The following is a 20,442-nucleotide window of genomic DNA, read 5'->3' as shown; positions in this document are numbered from 1 at the left end:
ATTATATACTGGCAAAAATGCTATATACTATTTGCTGGCAAAAATGCTATATACCATATGCTGGAAATAAAACCCCATATATACCCTTACAGGAGCCAGTGCAGCTGTTCTGCTGGTACTGCTGAATTGCAGCTTGGTGACAGAGGGGAATTCTGCCGGGTTAGTAAATGTACCCCACAGGGTGGCGTCTCTTGCTTTGCAGACCCTCTTGCAGCTCTCCCACTGGCTCTGCATTCATTTGCTGGTGAAGCTGCTGCTGTTTGGCATGACCGCATCCTTGACAGCTTTGTTGCTGCTTCTACCTGCAGTTCTGCTTCCCGCTGACACCTTTTTCCTCTTCTTCGTTTCAGTACTTGAGGCATTATGTATGAGTTGAAGTCCATAGGATTTATAGGATTTCTAATGTGATTTTGTTTGTAATTTTCTTTTAATACAAACACCTCAGAGACAAATGATGGTAAATGTGAGTGATGTGTATTTGAGGATTTAATGGTTTTCTGTTTGGAATGGCAGTAGGCCATCAGCAGTTTAGGTGTTCTAGTGCTGTCTTCAAAATGGGGGGTACCACATCTCTCCTAATGTACTCATCACCTCCTCCCGAGTGTCATCCCCTGCCCCATGATCCTCCCTTATAAAACCACCCCCATGGTCAGGATCAGGTAGCAACTGCCTTCACCTGGCCATGTGGGGTGAGCCAATCACCAGGGAATCAGTGAAGATGAGGCAGGACCAGTACTCATAATGCCATTAAAAGATGCAGCCCTTTGTTTTAGAAACAATTGTGCAATAAAAGTAGGAATGAACAAAGGTTGCCAGATTGTTTTTGATTTACCAGGCATGAAGAAAGGCACAGCTGTATTAATGGACCACTATTGGGCTTGTGGTTTAATGTCCTATATATGTCTCCCTTTAAATTGTGTAGGCCTATACTCCATAGTTTTGATAAGTTCACCGCCTCTGGTGGCACCACAAAGTGAGGTGCAGATTGACGATTTTCCCCTGATGAACATGCACAAAAGAAAGAAGAGCTCTCTTTCCCTAAAACGTAACATAAGGGAGAATTGCTTTTTGGCCAAATCAGTCAAGGCCTATGGTGACATAACAGATGAACACAAGTTGTTCTGTAAAACTGCAATGTTTCTTAACCTCCATTCTAGCCCCTTGCTTGCAAATAATAATGAATGCCAAATGGTGACAAATTACCAGATGGGAGCTATTGCAAGCAATAAATGCCACAATAAAGAGGTTTCATGAAATTAAGAAGGAGTTGAGAGCAGTAAGATTAAGGGAGTTGTCGTTTAATGAACATACTGAACCCCAGCTAGTGATTTTGATGTCTGCGGACTGTGCGTATGTCCGCGGACAGACGCGGACATCAACACCACCCAGAAACTCAAGGGGTATCTTAAATTGTTCTATCATGCCATATGAACACTGCAGATGTTAAAAAAGCAGCACACAAACACATTATATGTAATAATGTATAAGAAGTGGAACCTATATATCTAACACATCAACCATCCATTTAAATACCATATGTACTAAAATGGAATATACCAAAACAAAAAAATATATTCTTCCAACATAATTACCTCACCGAAACTGCACAACTAGGAGCAACAGCAGACCTACAGAACAGTAAGAACACAACTTACCAGAAGCTAGTAAGCAAACTTCATTTTTCTTATATATTTCTAAACTTTCTGTATTAGGTACAGTAAAAGTAATATGTATTTTTTTTTTACACAGAAATGTCCAGTACTTTAGAATGGCTTCAGGAAAATTTCCCATGTGAGGATATATAATCAAATTAATAATCATTACTTTATGTGCACTTAACATATATATTTCTTTTTAGCAGACCATACAAACATTGAAAATAATACATCAAAAGAGACATTAGAAAATACTTTGCAGCGCAAGGAACAAAAAATTGACATGCTCATGGAATATTTCAATCTTTTGAAACATTGTGTGGAGGACCACATAAAAGAAAACATTAAATATCATTGGGCCTCATTACAAGTACATCGGTCTGGAGTTAACGCCGCCGGTAAAACCATACCGGCACCGTTTCCACGTCCGCCCAATCATGACCCGCGGCCCCGGAAATAGCACCTCCCCCAACCGCCACCGCAGAGTTAAGGGTCCCGTAAAGTCCACCTGCACGGAAACTCCTCCGTTACCGGCAATACGAAACACCGCGAGCATCACAACTAGCACAGACACGGAAACACTGCCAGAAAAATGGTGTTAAAACCGTGATCACGGTGGTGGTACCGCCGCCACCGTGAACATGACGTTAAATAGTGCCTGCTGAACTGAATCAGGGCACAGGTGCACCAAATCAGCCCAGCTGGACCCAGCAGCACACTGGGAGCCTACAAAAGGGCCACACCCAGCCCAACACACCACAGAACCATGCAGGCAGCAGCTCTAGTAGCACTTGGACTGGGCCTACTCAACCAACAGGCAGCACTGCACATGATGGCAGTAATGGTGCAGAGGAGGAGGCGGCGGCGGAGGAGGTGCAGGCACCAACCAGCCAACCCTGCACCTAGGGCAAACCCCATTGTCCAGCCAGCACAACCCCGCAGGCAGCCTGCAATACCACGCATCAGGGCATCACCCTGGAACATTACCTCAGGACAGATCCACACACTATACCGGCTGGACCGTCCAACAATCCTGTACATCACTGCCATGATTGAGGTCAACATCAGCAGCCACATAGACACCCCCACTGCCACCCCCCCTCCTGAAGGTTGTGTCTGTCCTGCATTTCCTTGGCACTGGCACCTATCAACACACGGTCGGTGAGCTGCACGGCATATCACAACCCTGTTTTTCAAAAATCCTGGTACAGGTACTGGATGCCCTGTTGCGCCATGTGTCGGAACACATAGCCCTACCCCATACCCTCCCTGAGGTCATTGCCACGAAGTTGGCCTTCCATGCCATAGCAGGCATGCCAAATTGCATAGGTGCAGTTGACTGCACCCACATTGAGCTGACAGTACCACGTGCAATTGAGATGGTGTTCCGCAATAGGAAACAGTATCACTCGTTGAATGTACAGATGGTATGTGATGCCACACTACTGATTACACACTGCTGCGCACGTTTCCCAGGCTCAACCCATGACTCAATGGTACTGCGGAATTCCACGTTGCCACGGTACATGGAACGCTATGCTGGACAAACCACATGGCTATTAGGTGAGTACAGCTGACAATTTTCCGACCCTGTTGAAGTGGTGTGTGTGTCTCCAGGCCAATGAGCAATGTGAGTGTGCCACTTTGACCGCACATACATCACCCCCCGCCATCAACCAAATAGACAGCAGATCCCAAACATCACAAAGGAAGACATGACAGGTCAACACAGTGTGCCCGTACACACCCTGCCACATGACACACACAGCCGATACTGTCACTGTCCCATACACCTTGTGCCACTGCAAACACCCACCCACAAATGGAACACTGTCCTCCCAATGCACATGATGCCTGTAAATGAGACTTCCTGCATTAACTACTTCATTACAGTGGAGTGACTCTGCCATGTGTGCACATCACTGCACTATGCCATACTCACAATCAACTGTCACCCGCAGGGCAGAGTACACATGCACGTAAATGTTTAGGTCAATATTCATTTGGCTACATCCATTGTGATGGCCAATAAACACTTCCAACCACTGCATGGCACACATGCATGAATGAACAATGATACAAGATAGCACAGCATCAGATGAAGACATGATACCACAAACGCTGACATGTCCCCCCATCTACATCCCATGTAGGTGATGCTGGATAAGCACTCACGCCATGGATGATGACACCTGTACGGAGACCAAGGAACAGGCATGAAGAGGGGTACAATAGGGCACATGCCCGCACACGTGGAATGATTGATAGGACATTCGGACTGCTTAAGGCCTGGTTCCGCTGTTTGAGCAGATCTGGCGGATCACTGCTTTACAGCCCAGTGAAGACGGGTAAAATCACGCTAGTATGTGCCATGATGCACAATCTCTGCCTGCACAGGAACATCCCAATGCCCCCAGACACAGATGAAGAAGATGGGGATGGAGATGGGGATGGGGATGGAGATGGAGCTGGGGATGGGATGGCACCACCTCCCCCTGGGGGTCCACTTGATGGCCAAAGAGCACGGGATGAACTGATTCGCATTTACTTTTGAGACACAGCACATTCACAGAAATGCATGGACATGGTGATGACAATAAATGATTTGTTGTACTGCAAATGAAATGATAGATGTCCACACATATATGTTTTGATTTTAAATGATGATATATTGATGAATTAACAACAGGGAAGGAGGTGCAATGGTTAGGGAAGCTGTACACCCGTGCCCACCCACCACCCAAATGTACCCACCCCCACCCAGGCCCCAATGTTCAAACACCCAAAACAACCTCCCCCACCACCCAAACGTACCCACCCCTCACACTCTTCAAGTCCACGTGTGTCCTGCAGTGCCCCACACACATGCCATCACTTCCGTGTGCGCTCCTGTGCCTGTGCATCCTTGCCTGAGAGCCCCGTTTGCCGACTCGAGCGCCTCCTTGGACTGGCAGTAGTGGAGCTGGATGGGGTGGTGGTATTGGATGGCACAGAATCAGGTATAGATGGCATAGGTGCAATATTTGCCTGTTGCCCAATCAACATGGACTCTATGAGCCTGGAGGTGTTGTCATTACCCTCCCGCACATGGCGTGCCAGGGTGACAAAAGTGCTGGCAAAGCGTCCAATGGACCTTGATAGGTGACGCACTGACATGCTGTAGCACTCCCTCTGCAGCCTAGATTCCTCAAGCTGCCTCTGCATCAGCTGGGTGAGGGTATCCTGCTGCTCCTCCATCCGCTGCATGCGGGAATTAAGCTCTGCCATAGATGGGGTGGGTGACCTCATGGGACTTCAGAGTGATGTGGGGCTAAACTCCAGCTGATGGAAGGATCCCAGGTGATCAAATGTGGGCATCTCCCCTTGTGGCCCAGTACCAGAGTGCTCTGCCGGGGCACTGTTGTCACTACAGGCCGCCTCCTCTGCAGTGCAGCTGTCTTCTGTGTTGGTTTGGGTGGGCATGATGGGTTCACGTGGCACCTGTGTTAACTCAGGCAGCGTGGAGACGCTGGGGATGTTGGTGGTGGTGGCCGGCACATTTGTTGCAGTTGGTACTGGGGGCAGAGATGCCGAACTGCTGGCAGCATCCTCTTGTGTAGGGGCGGTGGCTTGGACACGTGCCGGTGCAGATTGCCTAACCTGTTGTGCAGTATCACTGTCACTTGATACGGCTGTGGGGACACAGAGAACATGCAATTAGTGTTGTGGCGGTGGCTGATGGGTGCATCACATGCATCATACAGGTTGATCATTCAATAGTGTTAGTAACATGCATCTGATTGTTGGGGGTATGCATTGTTGTGATGTTGGTTGCCATACAGATCATGATGGGTCCTTTGGCCCAGTCATGCACTGCTTGGGGGGGGGGGGTTGTTAATGGGTCCTTTGGCCCAGTCATGCATTGCTTGGGGGGGGGGGGGGGGTTGTTAATGGGTCCTTTGGCCCAGTCATGCACTGTGTGGGGGGGTTGTTAATGGGTCCTTTGGCCCAGTCATGCACTGCTTGGGGGGGGGGGGGTTGTTAATGGGTCCTTTGGCCCAGTCATGCACTGCTTGTGGGGGGGTTGTTAATGGGTCCTTTGGCCAGTCATGCACTGCTTGGGGGGGGGGGCGTTGTTAATGGGTCCTTTGGCCCAGTCATGCACTGCTTGGGGGGGTTGTTAATGGGTCCTTTGGCCCAGTCATGCACTGCTTGGGGGGGGGGGTTGTTAATGGGTCCTTTGGCCCAGTCATGCCATCAACATATTCTCATGTGGCATTCATGTTTCACAACTTACCAGCATCTGCAGGTGGGATCACTCCTGCCTCAGCCTCCCCGATCCTATGGATGCCCTTCTAGGTGGAGGACACTGCTGTAACGCTCCTCCCATGCTTGCAGCCTCAGTGGGGAAGGGGGTCCTCCACCTGTCCCACTGCTGCGTTGGCGGTGTGTGGAGATCAGGTTCCGAACCCTCAGCCTGAGGTCGTCCCACCGCTTGTGGCAGTCCTTGACGCTCCTCACAGTCACGCCCACAGCGGTGCACTTGTGTGCTGCTTCCGCCCACACTTCCTTCCTCCGCTGCTGTGTGGCACGCCGTTGATCGGCACTGAACAGCATCACTGCATGCTCCACTATATGCTCCACCAGAACAGTTAGCTCCACCTCACTAAAGCGCTGTTTGCGCTGCCTCTGAGCTGGAATCCTGGCAGACATGCTGGTGGTCCCTTTTGCCTTCTCACAGTGTGGATTCTGCTTGTGCTGACTCTGGATGGCAATGGATTGTGCTTTATATGATGGCCGCCTCTCTGTTTCCTGTTTTGGCGATCATGGTATTTACAGTTCCGTGGCGACGGAGGCGGACACGGGTTTTGCGCTACTTGTAGCAGCGCTATGTCCATTTCCGTGGCTTTTTCCGTGATGGCGGTAACGTTTTCGTGTCCGTGTGGTGCGCGCGACCGACAGCACGTAATCGGACGGTCTTTCCGCAACCTTGTGGACACAGAACCTTTGTTACCGCCGTCACGGAATCACCGCGGTCCAAACCTGACACGTTGTAATGAGGCCCATTGTCCCACATGTACTTGTTCCCCCTCTCCATATCCCAGTCAACTATCCCGAAACCCTCCCCACCAAGAAAAACATTATGATGAGACTTCCATCCCTTTATCTCCTCCTATCCATCCTCTCGAAACCCCCAATTCCCCTGTGTTTGTTTCAGTTTCTGCTTCCCTGTCTCTTTCATAAATTTTACAGCTGTATATAATAAAAACAATATTATGTGTGTTTTAATTCAGTCCTTTGTGTCTTATTTTTTTTAGAAAGGCAGTTGAGATGCCCGCGGACAGCGCGGGTGTCCAGAAATTAACCAAAATGGAGGTGTCCTGAGGACACTAAATCTGTCCGTACTGTCCACAGGCAAGAGGAAACTGTTCTAAGAACCCATGCGGTGTCCGGAATGTCCGTAATTAACCAAAATGGAGGTGTCCTAAGGACGCTATACCTGTCCCTAATGCCCGCAGGCAAGGTGAAACTGTTCTTAGAAAATGCGCGGTGTCCGGAATGTCCGTAATTAACCAAAATGGAGGTGTCCTGAGGACACTATACCTGTCCGTAATGTCCGCAGGCAAGATGAAACTGTTCTAAGAACCCATGCGGTGTCCGGAATGTCCGTAATTAACCAAAATGGAGGTGTCCTAAGGACACTATACCTGTCCTTAATGTCCACAGGCAAGGTGAAACTGTTCTTAGTACACGCGCGCTGTCCGGAATGTCCGTAATTAACCAAAATGGAGGTGTCCTGAGGACACTATACCTGTCCGTAATGTCCGCAGGCAAGATGAAACTGTTCTAAGAACACACGCGATGTCCGGCATGTCCGGAATTAACCCAAATGGAGGTGTCCTAAGGACACTATACCTGTCCATAATGTCCGCAGGCAAGGTGAAACTGTTCTAAGAACACGCACAGTGTCTGGACTCTCCGTAATTAACGAAAATAGGGGTGTCCTAAGGACACTATACCTGTCCGTAATGTCCGCAGGCAAGGTGAAACTGTTCTAAGAACACGCACAGTGTCTGTAATGTCCATAATTATCCAAAATTAAGGTGTCCTAAGGACACTACACCTGTCCGTACTAACTCTAGAACATCTAACCACATGCGCACCACACCCATAAGTCCTCCGAACATCACACCTGTCCGTAACTGTCCATCTCACTTGTGTCACACTTTTAATTACTTTCAGGACCCGAACACTGTCCGTAGAACACCTGCGCGAACATGCACATCCGTTCCTGTCCATTTGGTGTCCTGCGGAGATCGTCACGTTCGCTGACGTGTTCTCGACGTCATCATGTGACCGCACCCACACTGAGCGTGTGTCCTGAATTGCGGACACTGTCCGGGTCCCTGAACATTTTAAAAATACTTTTTCAGTCAATCCAATGTATTTTATAGTAGAAATTCACCATAGCACATGTCCCAGACAATGACCCTGACATTCTAGATACTTTTTGGAACTTTTTGAGCCATTTTGAGCCTTTTTTGGGTGTTTGATCGCGCACCAGCACCCCTATAAAAGGCCAACCTACAGAGCTGATCTTTATTCTGTCTTCCTACTACTGAAGACTACCTGCTTTCGCTGTGCTGCCTTTGCTGAAACCTGATGGCATCCATGGCTGCTGTTGTTCCAGCTGGTGCTTCATCTGCCTCAGCACCACTCCCACCCCGTGCACCACCACCAACTCCCCAAGGGCCTGAAGAGGGGAACAGGTGTGAGGATGTAGAGGAGGATGAAGAGGATGAGGTAGCGGAAGTCCCTACTACCAGCACCCACCATGAGTCTTGGGTGTGGCGGTTGTTTACGATTCAGGGTGGAGTGTCAAAAGCGCGTGCAAACAAGGTCACCTGCAATCAGGGCCACATGGTGCTGAGTCGTGGGAGGCCTGGTTCGTACAGCTTTGGTACGACATCTATGAAGCGACCCCTAAGGTTGTCTCACGGTGAGGCTGTTCGCAAGGTTGTACCTTGTGATCAAAGTAGTAGGTTGAGTTCCTCTACCACATCCTCCGTTTCTGCTCCTGTCACCACAAGAGACACTCCTGTGGGACAGCGCATTCCTCCAGCTGCCTCACAGGCCATTTACAATGCTGTTGACCCTTACCTTTCGAGGGTCACAATATTGTGTATGTACTGCGACGCAGTACTCTGCAGGAGGGAGAGTCTTCGGAGTGCTTTGGAGACTACAGTCAAGGAGCAGGAGAAGGTCTGCCCACCCTACATCTTCCTCTCTCCACCTGCCCTTTCTTATCCCTGTGGTTGGTGTCCCTTCCTTACCCTCCTTATCCCTCCTCTCCTAGTGTGTCTTGTGTAAAAAAACAAAAAATATATAAAACAACAAAAATAAAAAAATTGCTCTTTTCAGAGCCGCCTTTCACAGTCTAAAAATAGAAATGGTAAATAAACTGAGCAGGACCCTGTTCATTTTTTAGAAGTCCGGGACTGTTCGCGGACATCTAAAATTTTGGGGTGCTGGCCTATCAAAATCATTGCACTTTTCTCTGGGAGGAAGTGGTGGCTCGAAAAGAGCCTTTTGGTAGTGTTTTTTGTTTGAAAAACTTGAACTAGTCAACACCTACTGCAAATTGGATGGCTGTTATTCCAATGCATTTTGTACATTTCTCAGAAAAATCTGAATACCAGCATAAGTAAGATGGACTCCATCTCTGCTAAAAAAGTATGTTCTACGAAACATAATATTTTCATTGTGAAAAGAGGACATGCCAATATCTCTTAGAAAGGCACAAACAGCCTAGTTGACATTGCGCCTCGCTTTCTCCATTTGTGGACCAAATGAAGAACGCAGCCACATTTGTCTCTGCGCAATACGAGAAAAAATTACTTGGGAATTTGGAAACATGTCCATGACCTTCCCAAGTCCTTCTTTCATTGCAAATTGCAAAGAAATTCCAGACACATGTTCTAAACTGTTCCCTCCACAATGAATTATAATTATGACTGGATGAGGCTCTGTCTCCAAACTAGCACAGAGAGGTACCAAGTCTAGCCACTTCATTCCATGCACTCCATGCCAGTGCACTTCCACATGAGGGAATCCAAGATCTGCAGCTACTCGACAATGTTCTGCATGCACCTCCAACCAATGTATCCATGAGTCTCCCAAAATCCAGATAATCTGTTTTCTGAAACACGCAGCCATATCTAACTGTTCTTCTCTCAGGAACAAGACTTTCTGACAAACGTTCTCCTTATACAACACACCCAGTAAACTTTACTGACCAATCATGCATGCCTCTCCACCCCAAAATCCCTGTATGTAATACACGATTTCCGCGGACTACCGCCATGTCCGCACACATATCGAAAATCTGAGCATACTGAATGTAAATTTAAATAGTGTACCCCATTTCCCCTTTGAGGTTGGCTCTGAAAAGAGCCCTTTTTTTGCAGATGCTTGACAAACACCTGTTATTTTGTATTTTTTAGGGATTTATTTTTCTTACTTTACTACTAAAATCTTCACATAACCTTCTCCAAAGCAACCCTTACATTCCAAAACAGCATGGCATTTCCCAAAAAAGATAAAGAAATGCCATCTTCTTTAAAATAAACAGCATTACTGGAATCAATATTCTCATTATTACAGAAAAACATACCAGCTCTAAGCATGAAAGCCCACATGCCTCGGTTGATTGCACACCTAGCAATGTTTTGCTGAGGACAAAAAACAGAACTATTGTCCCATATTGCCCTAGGTAGTAATCCAGAAAACATTACTTTGGCATTTGGAAGGATGTTCATTACTGCTTGAACCAAGTGTTCCAAATTTGCCAACAAAGTAGGGGCACTGACATAGCCCAAATGGAAAGCACCATGATGCAAAACTAGCACATGGGGACTGTTCATCCTGCCCATATCTTCACAAACTTCTACAATTCCCTGTACATTGCAATCAGTCACAGTGCTCCACACCACCTCCACCCCTTTAACATCAAAATTGTTTGCCACATGCCTGCATTGAGCAGACTGCTGTAAACCATGCACAAACATATCTCCAAGCACCACACCCTGACTTTCTCCACCTCTGCCATCTTCACTACACACAGCCTCTTTCAACACAAATCCACAACCTCAACATCTGATTAGCTGATCCCTACAGTCCCCTTTCCATGCTGCATTTTCTGGAGAATCCCAGATGTGGCACGTCCTGTCCGCGGACAGCAGCGGTGTCCGCAGACCCTGTAACTCTTAGACAGCCCTTCTACCCTTTCCATTTCACTCTCTCTGCCATTCCCTCATTGGATACAGCTAGGCAGTCACACAACCATCCACCAATCACATTACAGACCTCTACATCTAACTCCATCAGAGTTCAGCACTTCAAATGTACTGTTGATCACTCTGAGTACAAGTCTCATATCATTGGAAAGTACCTACTTCAAAAACTACTGCTCAAGTCTCCAAGATATCTACTTACAGCTGCATGCATGAATACAAACTACAGGTATGCATATTTTATTCAGAGTACATGTACAACTCTTATGAATGTACATAAACAGAGTAATGCCACTAAACATGTATAACCTATAAAATGAACTTATTGCCATTTTTCCCATCTGCTATAATCAACTATCACTTCCAAACCTGTCTACTATCTACAACATTTTACGCACACACACCTATCTAAAAAATTATAATATTAGAAGATAACAGAAATAACAGTAGAATTGTGGAAAAACACTCAGTAGTGTATTATAAAATTACACACAGCCAGGAAAAGGTCATGCATCTTCATACACTCACACACATAGACACTATCATTGAAAAGCTCCCAGCTGCAATAACACCACTGCCTGTAAATCACATTCTTCTGCTTCATAACCCACACCTTTAGAAATGCATACATTCCATGCTTTTCTATACAGTTTCTGCCATTCACCTTATAAAAATTGCAAAATAAATATATTATTATTTCTTCTTTCTCCTAACATTCTATAACACAGCTTTAAAAAACCAAGTGAATTTCATACACTTAATATTCTACTCATTTGAAAGCATGTTGAACTAACATATTGTAAATAAAATATAAAGGCCACACATAGTCAAATGCAATGCATGCATACACTATGTTCAGATATCAAACAAGAATACTACTACAAAAACATAAAAATCAACGTCCAAATTAACATCAGTACTATAAACACACACAATTACTAACTTCTTTCTTTTACAATTGCAGTGAAGACCACTATCCTGAAAAGCAGCAGCATCTGAACTACAAAGAACATCTCAGAAGAAACCTGCTCATTCCACAAAAAAAGAGTAAGGAAAATACTACCTTAATATTCTTACTGTTACTCAAACACACTGTGAGGGTCTTTCATGTAATTTATGCACCAAAAAAACTGAGATTTCTGAACCATTCTGCCCACAAACCCCCATTTTTTAAACAGGGATTAGCAGGCAGAATGGCACAAAAATCCCCATTTTTTGGAACACAAATAACATAACTCAACCCCTGGAATTTTAGTATTACAAAACAAAGAACTGTTTTAATTTTATACCATTAGGTTTACTATTAGTGCTTCTCCTCACCACTAGCTCAATTTCTACTGTCATCTGAACCACAGTATAGTAACTCACAAATAGAAGAATAGCCTTCCCAACTAATTGTAACTGCCCAATGCACAATCACACACCACCACATACATCTTTGCCATCATACTCAGACACTCATGCACACAGCACACAGCACACATACATTGCAGAACAGCCCAACCCATACCTTCTTTTTTTTTCAACAGACCCCAAACAATGCCTACCAAAAAGCAAGATCATAGAAAGCAACGCAGAAATAGAGCAAATGAAAATAAAAGTGTCCAAAATAAGCATCCATCTCTAGCAGAGTTTGTACAAAAAGTTCAAACAAAACAGCTAATACAGTCATCTAGCGAAACAAAACAAGCTTCCAGTAAAGAAACTTTGCCTCCTCTATCAAAATGTAAAACGAAACAGAAAATGATTACCAAGAATTCAGCTACCACTACTGCTAAAACTGTTCCTTTAAATCTTGATATAATGGCTAGTAACCATACCCAAAAAAGTATTTTAGCAAAAATGTTCCGCCACAGCGTCCTTCAGAATGTTATAAAACAGGAGACAAATCATGCACAACCCTTAAAATCCACCGTAGAAAATTAATCTTAGAAACTTTGATAGACAGTGCAATCCTTCTCAAAAGAAAGTTAGTTTTTAGTGTTAAACAGAATGAAACCACTAACAAAACTAACTACTACATTACAAAAAAGACTTCTCAATAAACGGAATGGCAACAAAAATAACTACTTAAATATCTGTGGAGGTGAATGGAGTCACACCACGAGCACATAACCATATTTTAATGAAGAAGCATACAAAACAAAAGCAAACAAACCCAATTGCCATACATAGCAGTGGAAGAGGTTATGGAAAACTTAATAATACCACAATGCAACAAGAAATACTGCTTACAAAAATATCCCCAGAAAACTCAGTATTACCTCTCCATTCGTCTGAACCAGAAAGTCCAGTATACAAATGGCCATGCACGTCAATGTGTAACATTGCCAAAAAATCTTTCAAATCTTTACGCCAGTTCCTCAATCAGTATGTGAAAGGTGTCAAGGGTTTTGACCCATGTGGAATTATTAGACTGGGTAGATGTGGGGATGAGCTGTCGCCGCCCATCATTCTATCCCAGAACAAAACTAAATCAATAGACTGGGTAGATGTGGGGATGAGCTGTCGCTGCCCATCATTCTATCCCAGAACCAGGAGAACCGCGCAGTTTTGCGCACAACAAAATGGTCGCCTGACCTGCAACCCACCAGTGCGAGCGTGCTGGGTCAGAAGCGCCATGAGTGAAATGTGGTGCCAAAGGAAAAACACCAATGCCATGTTAAGCAAGGATTATATACTATCAAGCAAAATCCCCTTTTTTGAAATGCATTAATTCAAGACAGATCCCAAAAATGGGTGCAGTACTGGCATTTTCCACAATCCGGCGCTAGCGGTCTAAACTCTGACAGGACAACTGCTACTTCAGAAGCCAATAGGCCTCCTGAGACAGCTGGAAACTTCAAAGCCTTTTTGGTTAATTAAAAAAATGTAAACACCTGCTGTTCCCTGAAGACAGGCTGATTCAATTAACATTGCAAGAGGCTGGGAAACCTTCTCACCTCAGAACTACACACAAGAAGGCAGGATATCATGTGGCCCTGGTGATTGAGAGGGAGGGGACTTCCTGCAACCGGCTGAACCCAACACAATAGGCTCTTGCAATTGAATGTGGTATGTTAATTTGGGTGTGGACTGTAAACAGAGCTCTGCCAGCAAGAAGAGACATGTGATCCTTGACTCCCAAGTTTCTGGGGACGGACCCAAACACTGAAGTGAATTGAATTGAAGGCAAATGTATGTTTTATAAGAACACTGATAATTGATTGTAATCAGATGACATAAATGTAGTATTTGGAGATCCTTAATCTAAGAAATGTACCCACAATTTAAGACTAGACTCAACTCTGTACCATGTTCTGAGGCAAAACCCCGCTAATTATTAATACTACTGACACTGTATGTATGCTAGAGACAGGATAACTTAGATTAATATGCTCAGGAAGAGGGTACAGGTCTGTGTAAAGATTTGATGAAAAACCAATGTTGCAAAAGCTACCAGAAACGAAAATAAGTTGTCATTTTTGAATGCAAGCTCTTAGGAAGATCAGAGTTGAACACGCATGGACCATAAGTAATCTGTAATATGTACATGTAATGTCAAACAACTGTGTATCTGGGAAATATGTGTAGTTATGAAAAACGATTTTCTAAGGTAAAAGCAAAGGGGAGTGTTCTTTCTGTATGCCATAAAGATGACACCTCATGACTCACTCTGACACACAACCCTGTTCTCCAGTGAGAGCACAGAAAATTCTTCAACCTATCAGAACCCTGAGTTGGTTGGGCATAGAAGATAAGTCGACCCTCCAACTTTCTAAACACATAAAAGGAGACTGTGCAGGACAGGTAGGGACATTCAATTTCCATTTCCTTGCGGAGCACGCTGACAGCCGACTTCACATCCAGAGATCCAGACTTCAAATCCATCAATCTCCAGAGACCAGAGAGACCAGACGCAGACCAGATCGCTGAGAGCTGACCCAGATCGCTGTGAGCAGAACAAGAGAACCAGTACCCAGTGGCGAGAGAACCGCAGCCAATCCTGACCCGATCCGTGACGAAGTCGCATTCCTGTCCAACATATAGTGTGAGTACTCAGCCAGGACTGTGCAAAACCAATCTCTTAGTTTAAAATAATCTAATTCAAACTATTTTAACCTATTGAGAACTGCATCATAGAAATCGTGTCCCTTCTTTTGATTCAAAGCTGCAAAACTGTCATCTGTCATTTTGAAACTTTAAAATTTAATTTCTGAAAAACTACCTCCACTAAATCGTCCGTATCTCTTGAACCGTTGGTGCTAGGAGCGCACTCTGAAAAATTGCAGCGATTTGCGATTTGGATCAATTTCTTCACTTGTCAAAATAGCAGCGTCTTGCTTTCCTTTGCTGAAATTCGTTTGGAACCTTATAATCATTCATAGAGCATTTCTAAAGTGATCCTGAACTAATACAAAGTAGCTGTCACCCACCCTGAACCTCTAGAGGGAATTAAAATCATTTTAGCATATTTTTCACTTCATTGCATACCACATTTAAAGGATTTTGCCTGTGTTTAAAATCATACCTGTTTTCCTCTAAGCTCACTGGGAGGAACTGGAAATGTGTATTGCATTTGTGTGTATTCCTGAAAATTGTGTGTGTTACTTCCACCTCCTTACATTGCATAGGGGGGGAGTGAATTGTCAAAGAAAAAGTGATCACATTATCTTTTGCTGAAATCATATCAAGTGTATTTCTGTACTGCTTTTTATTCATCTTTGCATCTCCTTGAAACCATAAAGCATTCTCTGATACCTTATTCCCCTGTTCCTAGTCATAAGTCACCAGAACTGTGCTATTGTAGGTTTACCTATTGCTGATTACTGCTCATATTCACAAGTGTGATATCAATTATTAATTTATTATAAAAGTGTGATATATATATTGTTTAATTCTCAAATAAACCTTTTAAATTTGCAAAACAAACTTACTTCTTGGCTCAGTGGGGTCAGGGGAATTCTAAGAGAGGGGTGTTATATAAGGGTTGTCATCCAGAGTACACGAACTGGACATAAAAATATATAAATAAGGGCTTCCCTTGAGCAATCCCAGACAAGGCACTGACTTAGTGGGACTGCTTTATTGGAGTCTTTAACAAAGGCAAACAAAGGCAAATACAAAATCAAAATGAAACTGCTGCAAAATATGGATACCTGTCCAGTGCGCAAATACACAGGACTGCAAGGACATTCATTAGCCTGCATTTCAGGACCTATTTGCAAAAGCACATTCCATCATATCAAAAGGATATCAACACATCATTAAACTATAAGAAATCTAGTCTATTAACTGTACTATGCTAAAAGTCCTGCTTTAGCACTAGCCATTTTAAATAACAATCTTCTACATGGTACTTCCAAAGACCTACTCGAAGAAATAGAGCATATCCAGAAAAGATATTTTGGAAGTGAAAGCCACTTACAAAATGCAGTAGCTGTACAACAGACTAGCAACATTTGTACAGATGGCAACCTTCTACTACACACATACAAAAAAGAAATACTAACATTTAAAAGTACATCTGCTGAAGTACCAAACCATGTGTTTGTGTGTTGCCGCAGAACTTTTTATAAAAGGAACACACAAACCATAAATATAACATACAAAATAGAAAACAATGAAGATTCCAAATGGTTTGAATTAGCTCTCTACCTTATAGCAGAAAACAAATATGAAATAACTGACCCCATAATACTTTGCAGTTACCGCACTACAAAACTTGACAACAATCAAACTCCTTCACGTGCGATCACAAATAAGTTGGAATTATTCCCACTACCAAAACCCCTGCAACAACTGAATTCATATGAGAGCATCATAATTCAAACAGTGCACCCATTTCAAGCAATACTACGCCTTCAACCAAAACAGCAAAATTACCTCCCTCTGAATTGGTGAAAGGCATTCATGGCAAAGTCGTTTATTTACCATTAGATCTAAAAGAAAATGTGCACACTCTGGGATGTAACGTCCAATAGAGCAATCTTTAATTGTCTTAGTAAATGGTGTACCTACAAAAGATAAACAAAATTGGCAACAATTCTTAGACTTAAATATAGTTAGACAAGCCTTGCAATATCTAAAAGACAATAATGAATACTATGAAGAAAACTTGAAGGAAACAACGGAAATAATTCAAGAGTCACCAGAAACTGGTCAATTTGAACTTCTAGATCCTGCTACAATATCCAATATTTTAGACCATTTTACAATTCATCCATTACACTCTAATGACACCATAGATGATGCACTAGAAACGTACCAAATGCGACAAACCAAAGGATCACCAATCAGCATATAGGAAATACTTTTCCTCTACTCTTTCCTATTGGCAAAGGAGGAAGGTATGATGATAGACCTATTCAGATAACAGCATCGGAATACCGCTCATTACGAATGTATTCTGAAGATTCCAGATTTAGACAAAATGTGGTATACATATTCCACTTACTCTTTGAAAGTGAACTAGCAACTCTATGTGATAGAGTTGCACACACATTGAAATCAGGAACCCACTTTCAAAATATGTCAGCTACGCAATTACTACAAAAAGTGCAAGAAAAAGTTGAGGTTTTACAATCAAGCATTACAAATCTTTTAGCAAACATGCGTGGTACTAAAGAGTACTGGTTCTGACGTGACGGAAATGTACGTTGTATGATAAGAAACCTTGGCCCACCCACTTGGTTTGTTATATTAAGTTGTGCAGAATATGCATGGGAAGATTTACATGATTTCCTAAGCATATCAAACAAAAACAAAACAAACATAGATATACCAACACCTGGAGAACTTTGCTCTCTAGATCCTGTAAATGTTTCAAGATATTTCCATCATCGTTTCATTGCTATGCTACACTTTATTTGTAATAAAACTGTTCCTCCCCTCGGAGAAGTGCAACATTTCTTTTGGAGAAAAGAATACCAAGCCAGATGGGCAACACATATCCATATGCTTCTTATGGATTAAAGAGCTCCTAAATTTGGTCAAGACAGGGATGCCACTGTTTTACAGTTTATCGAAAAATATGTCACTTGTGAAATTCCATCAGAAGCAATAAATAGTGATCTTCATGCACAAATTGTACAATTTCAAAGACCCAAATGTGTCAAATATTGTCGTCCAAATACAAAAACAAAGGGAAATACTACACCAAATGCTGCTTTGGTTTCCCGAGACTAGTTAAAGAAACAGGTGAAGTGAACAACTTCATGTCTTCAGTTAGACAAAGGTAAATCACCTAAGAACACAAATTACATACAATGAACAGAAGAAGCAAACTATCTCAATGATTACAATGCAATCATTGCCATTTTATGGAATGCAAACATAGATGTGCAGTACATTGCAGACATTTCCACTGCAGTTGCATGATATGTTACAGCCCACTTAACAAAAGCAGAAAAAAACAGAGCTTCAAAACCTCTGGAATGACCTATCATCAGACAAAACACTGTCTCAGAAATTGTACAATTTAGGCATAAAAATGCTCTCTCATAGTGAATGTGGCTGCTATGAAGCAGCAATTCATTTAACCGGTAATGCTTTTTATGGAAAATCTGAAAATATAGTATGGCTAAGTCTTGGTCCTGCTAAATCTAGAAAAAGAGTTCTCAAATCATACGACGATATAGAAACAATAGCCAAAAATGATCCCAATAGCCAAGACATTTTGAAAAACTGTTTACCAGACACATGCTACCCAAACAGGAGTACCGCTTTGAAAACCATGTGTCTATACCACATAGCCCAAAATTTCACATAGAAAAATAATATAAAACCAGATGAAAGAAAAGGTTTATACAGAGTGACAAATTGTGACGGCAGCTTAGTGAAACTGCCAAATTGTCATTAAACACTCCTCAAGATAAAGAACTATATTACATGTCCCTTTTACAACTTTTTAAACCGTGGAGAAAAGAAGAAGAGATACCAGATAACTATGACTCTTATGAAGATACTTTCAAAGCAAATGAAAGCACTATACCCGATGTAAACTTTACACAGTACAAAACAATGTTACACAATGAACAGCAACATGAAGAATAACTCCAGGCCCAACTAGATAAGGACACTGCTGACAGTATTCAACTTTCTGTAACAGGAAGACAAGCACCACTGGGAGAGCCACTAATAGTAAATGAGGCACAATTAGCTATGACAGAAGTAGAAAACACCATGTGTCACTATGAAGAAGATACAGAAGACTTAACTGTACTACAATCAAAATTGAACAAAGAGCAGCATACCATTTTTCAAGAAGTAACAGAAGAAATTGCACATGGTGTACCACATGAAAATAAAGAACGTACCTGCCAAAATTACAAACCTATATTACTATACGTCAGTGGTGAAGCTGGTTCAGGCAAAACATTCTTAATCAAAATCATCAGCAAGTTCCTTCAACAATTGACAAACAACAAACTGTCAGCTGTTGTAACTGCCCCCACAGGTTTAGCTGCCTACACTTTATACCGATTACTACTCCTTACAGAAGAACACCAAAACAAATTAGAATATTACACACTTTCTACAGAAGCTGCAATGGAACTATGCAGAGTGTTAAAACAAATGAAAATGCTACTAATAGATGAAGAGAGCATGGTCTCCAACCTAATGTTGGCTTTGATTCACCTCAGATTACAAGAAGTACTTAAAACAAACTACAAAGAGCTCTTTGGAGGAAAACACATTATTGTTTTCGGAGATCTTCTTCAATTGACACCAGTGAAAGGTGAACCTATTTTTAAAACCTTAGGACACAAACTCTGCCGTAAAACTGTTGGCAGCATAGGAAATGTCAACCTTTGGCAACATTTCCATTACAGAGAATTAACAGAAAACATGTGCCAATCTACAGACCTCACTTACGCCAACATTTTAAAAAGTATTAGAGTTGGTGGAAGCACAAGCAATATTAAAAACCCAGCACATCCATGCACTTTATGGCCATAACTCATGTGCTACTGATGTCATGGAACAATTAGCACACAAAAATGTCAATTGTATGTCCTTAATGCCAACTCTTGCAAGCTGTTCCAAATTCAATGAAACAATGTTGAAAAAAGAAGTGCAACCAATAATTGAAATTTGCTCCACAGGCAAACTGGACGTACATGGTATGACACTACCCATGTGTCAAGAAGCCACAACAAGATTAAATACCTTAGAATATTCTATCTCCAACACAGCTGGTTTGAAGAAAATATTAAAATTATCTTTAAACTGTAGAGCAATGCTTAAACGTAATCTTGACGTGGAGCAAGGACTGGTTAATGGAGCACTGTGTACAGTTGTTGGCTTTCAAACATACCCATGTGACAACAACATTCAGTTTGTCAATGTTCTCTTTGACAAACTTTCAGAAGTAAAAAGGATAGGGCGCTCAACAGCTCGATTCCTTCTTATCAAAGACATATATGTACGCAGAGGACAATTTTCTCTAACTCCAGCATATGCAGTCACCATTCGCAAATCACAAGGTCTACTCTAGATAAAGCATTGCTAGATATTGGGAACACAGTCTTTAA

Source organism: Ambystoma mexicanum, chromosome 12, assembly GCF_040938575.1.
Source record: "Ambystoma mexicanum isolate Mex_15411 chromosome 12, UKY_AmexF1_1, whole genome shotgun sequence".
In the NCBI taxonomy this organism is placed as follows: domain Eukaryota; kingdom Metazoa; phylum Chordata; class Amphibia; order Caudata; family Ambystomatidae; genus Ambystoma; species Ambystoma mexicanum.
The sequence above is the reverse complement of the archived record's forward strand: the minus strand, read 5'-3'. Positions refer to the sequence as shown.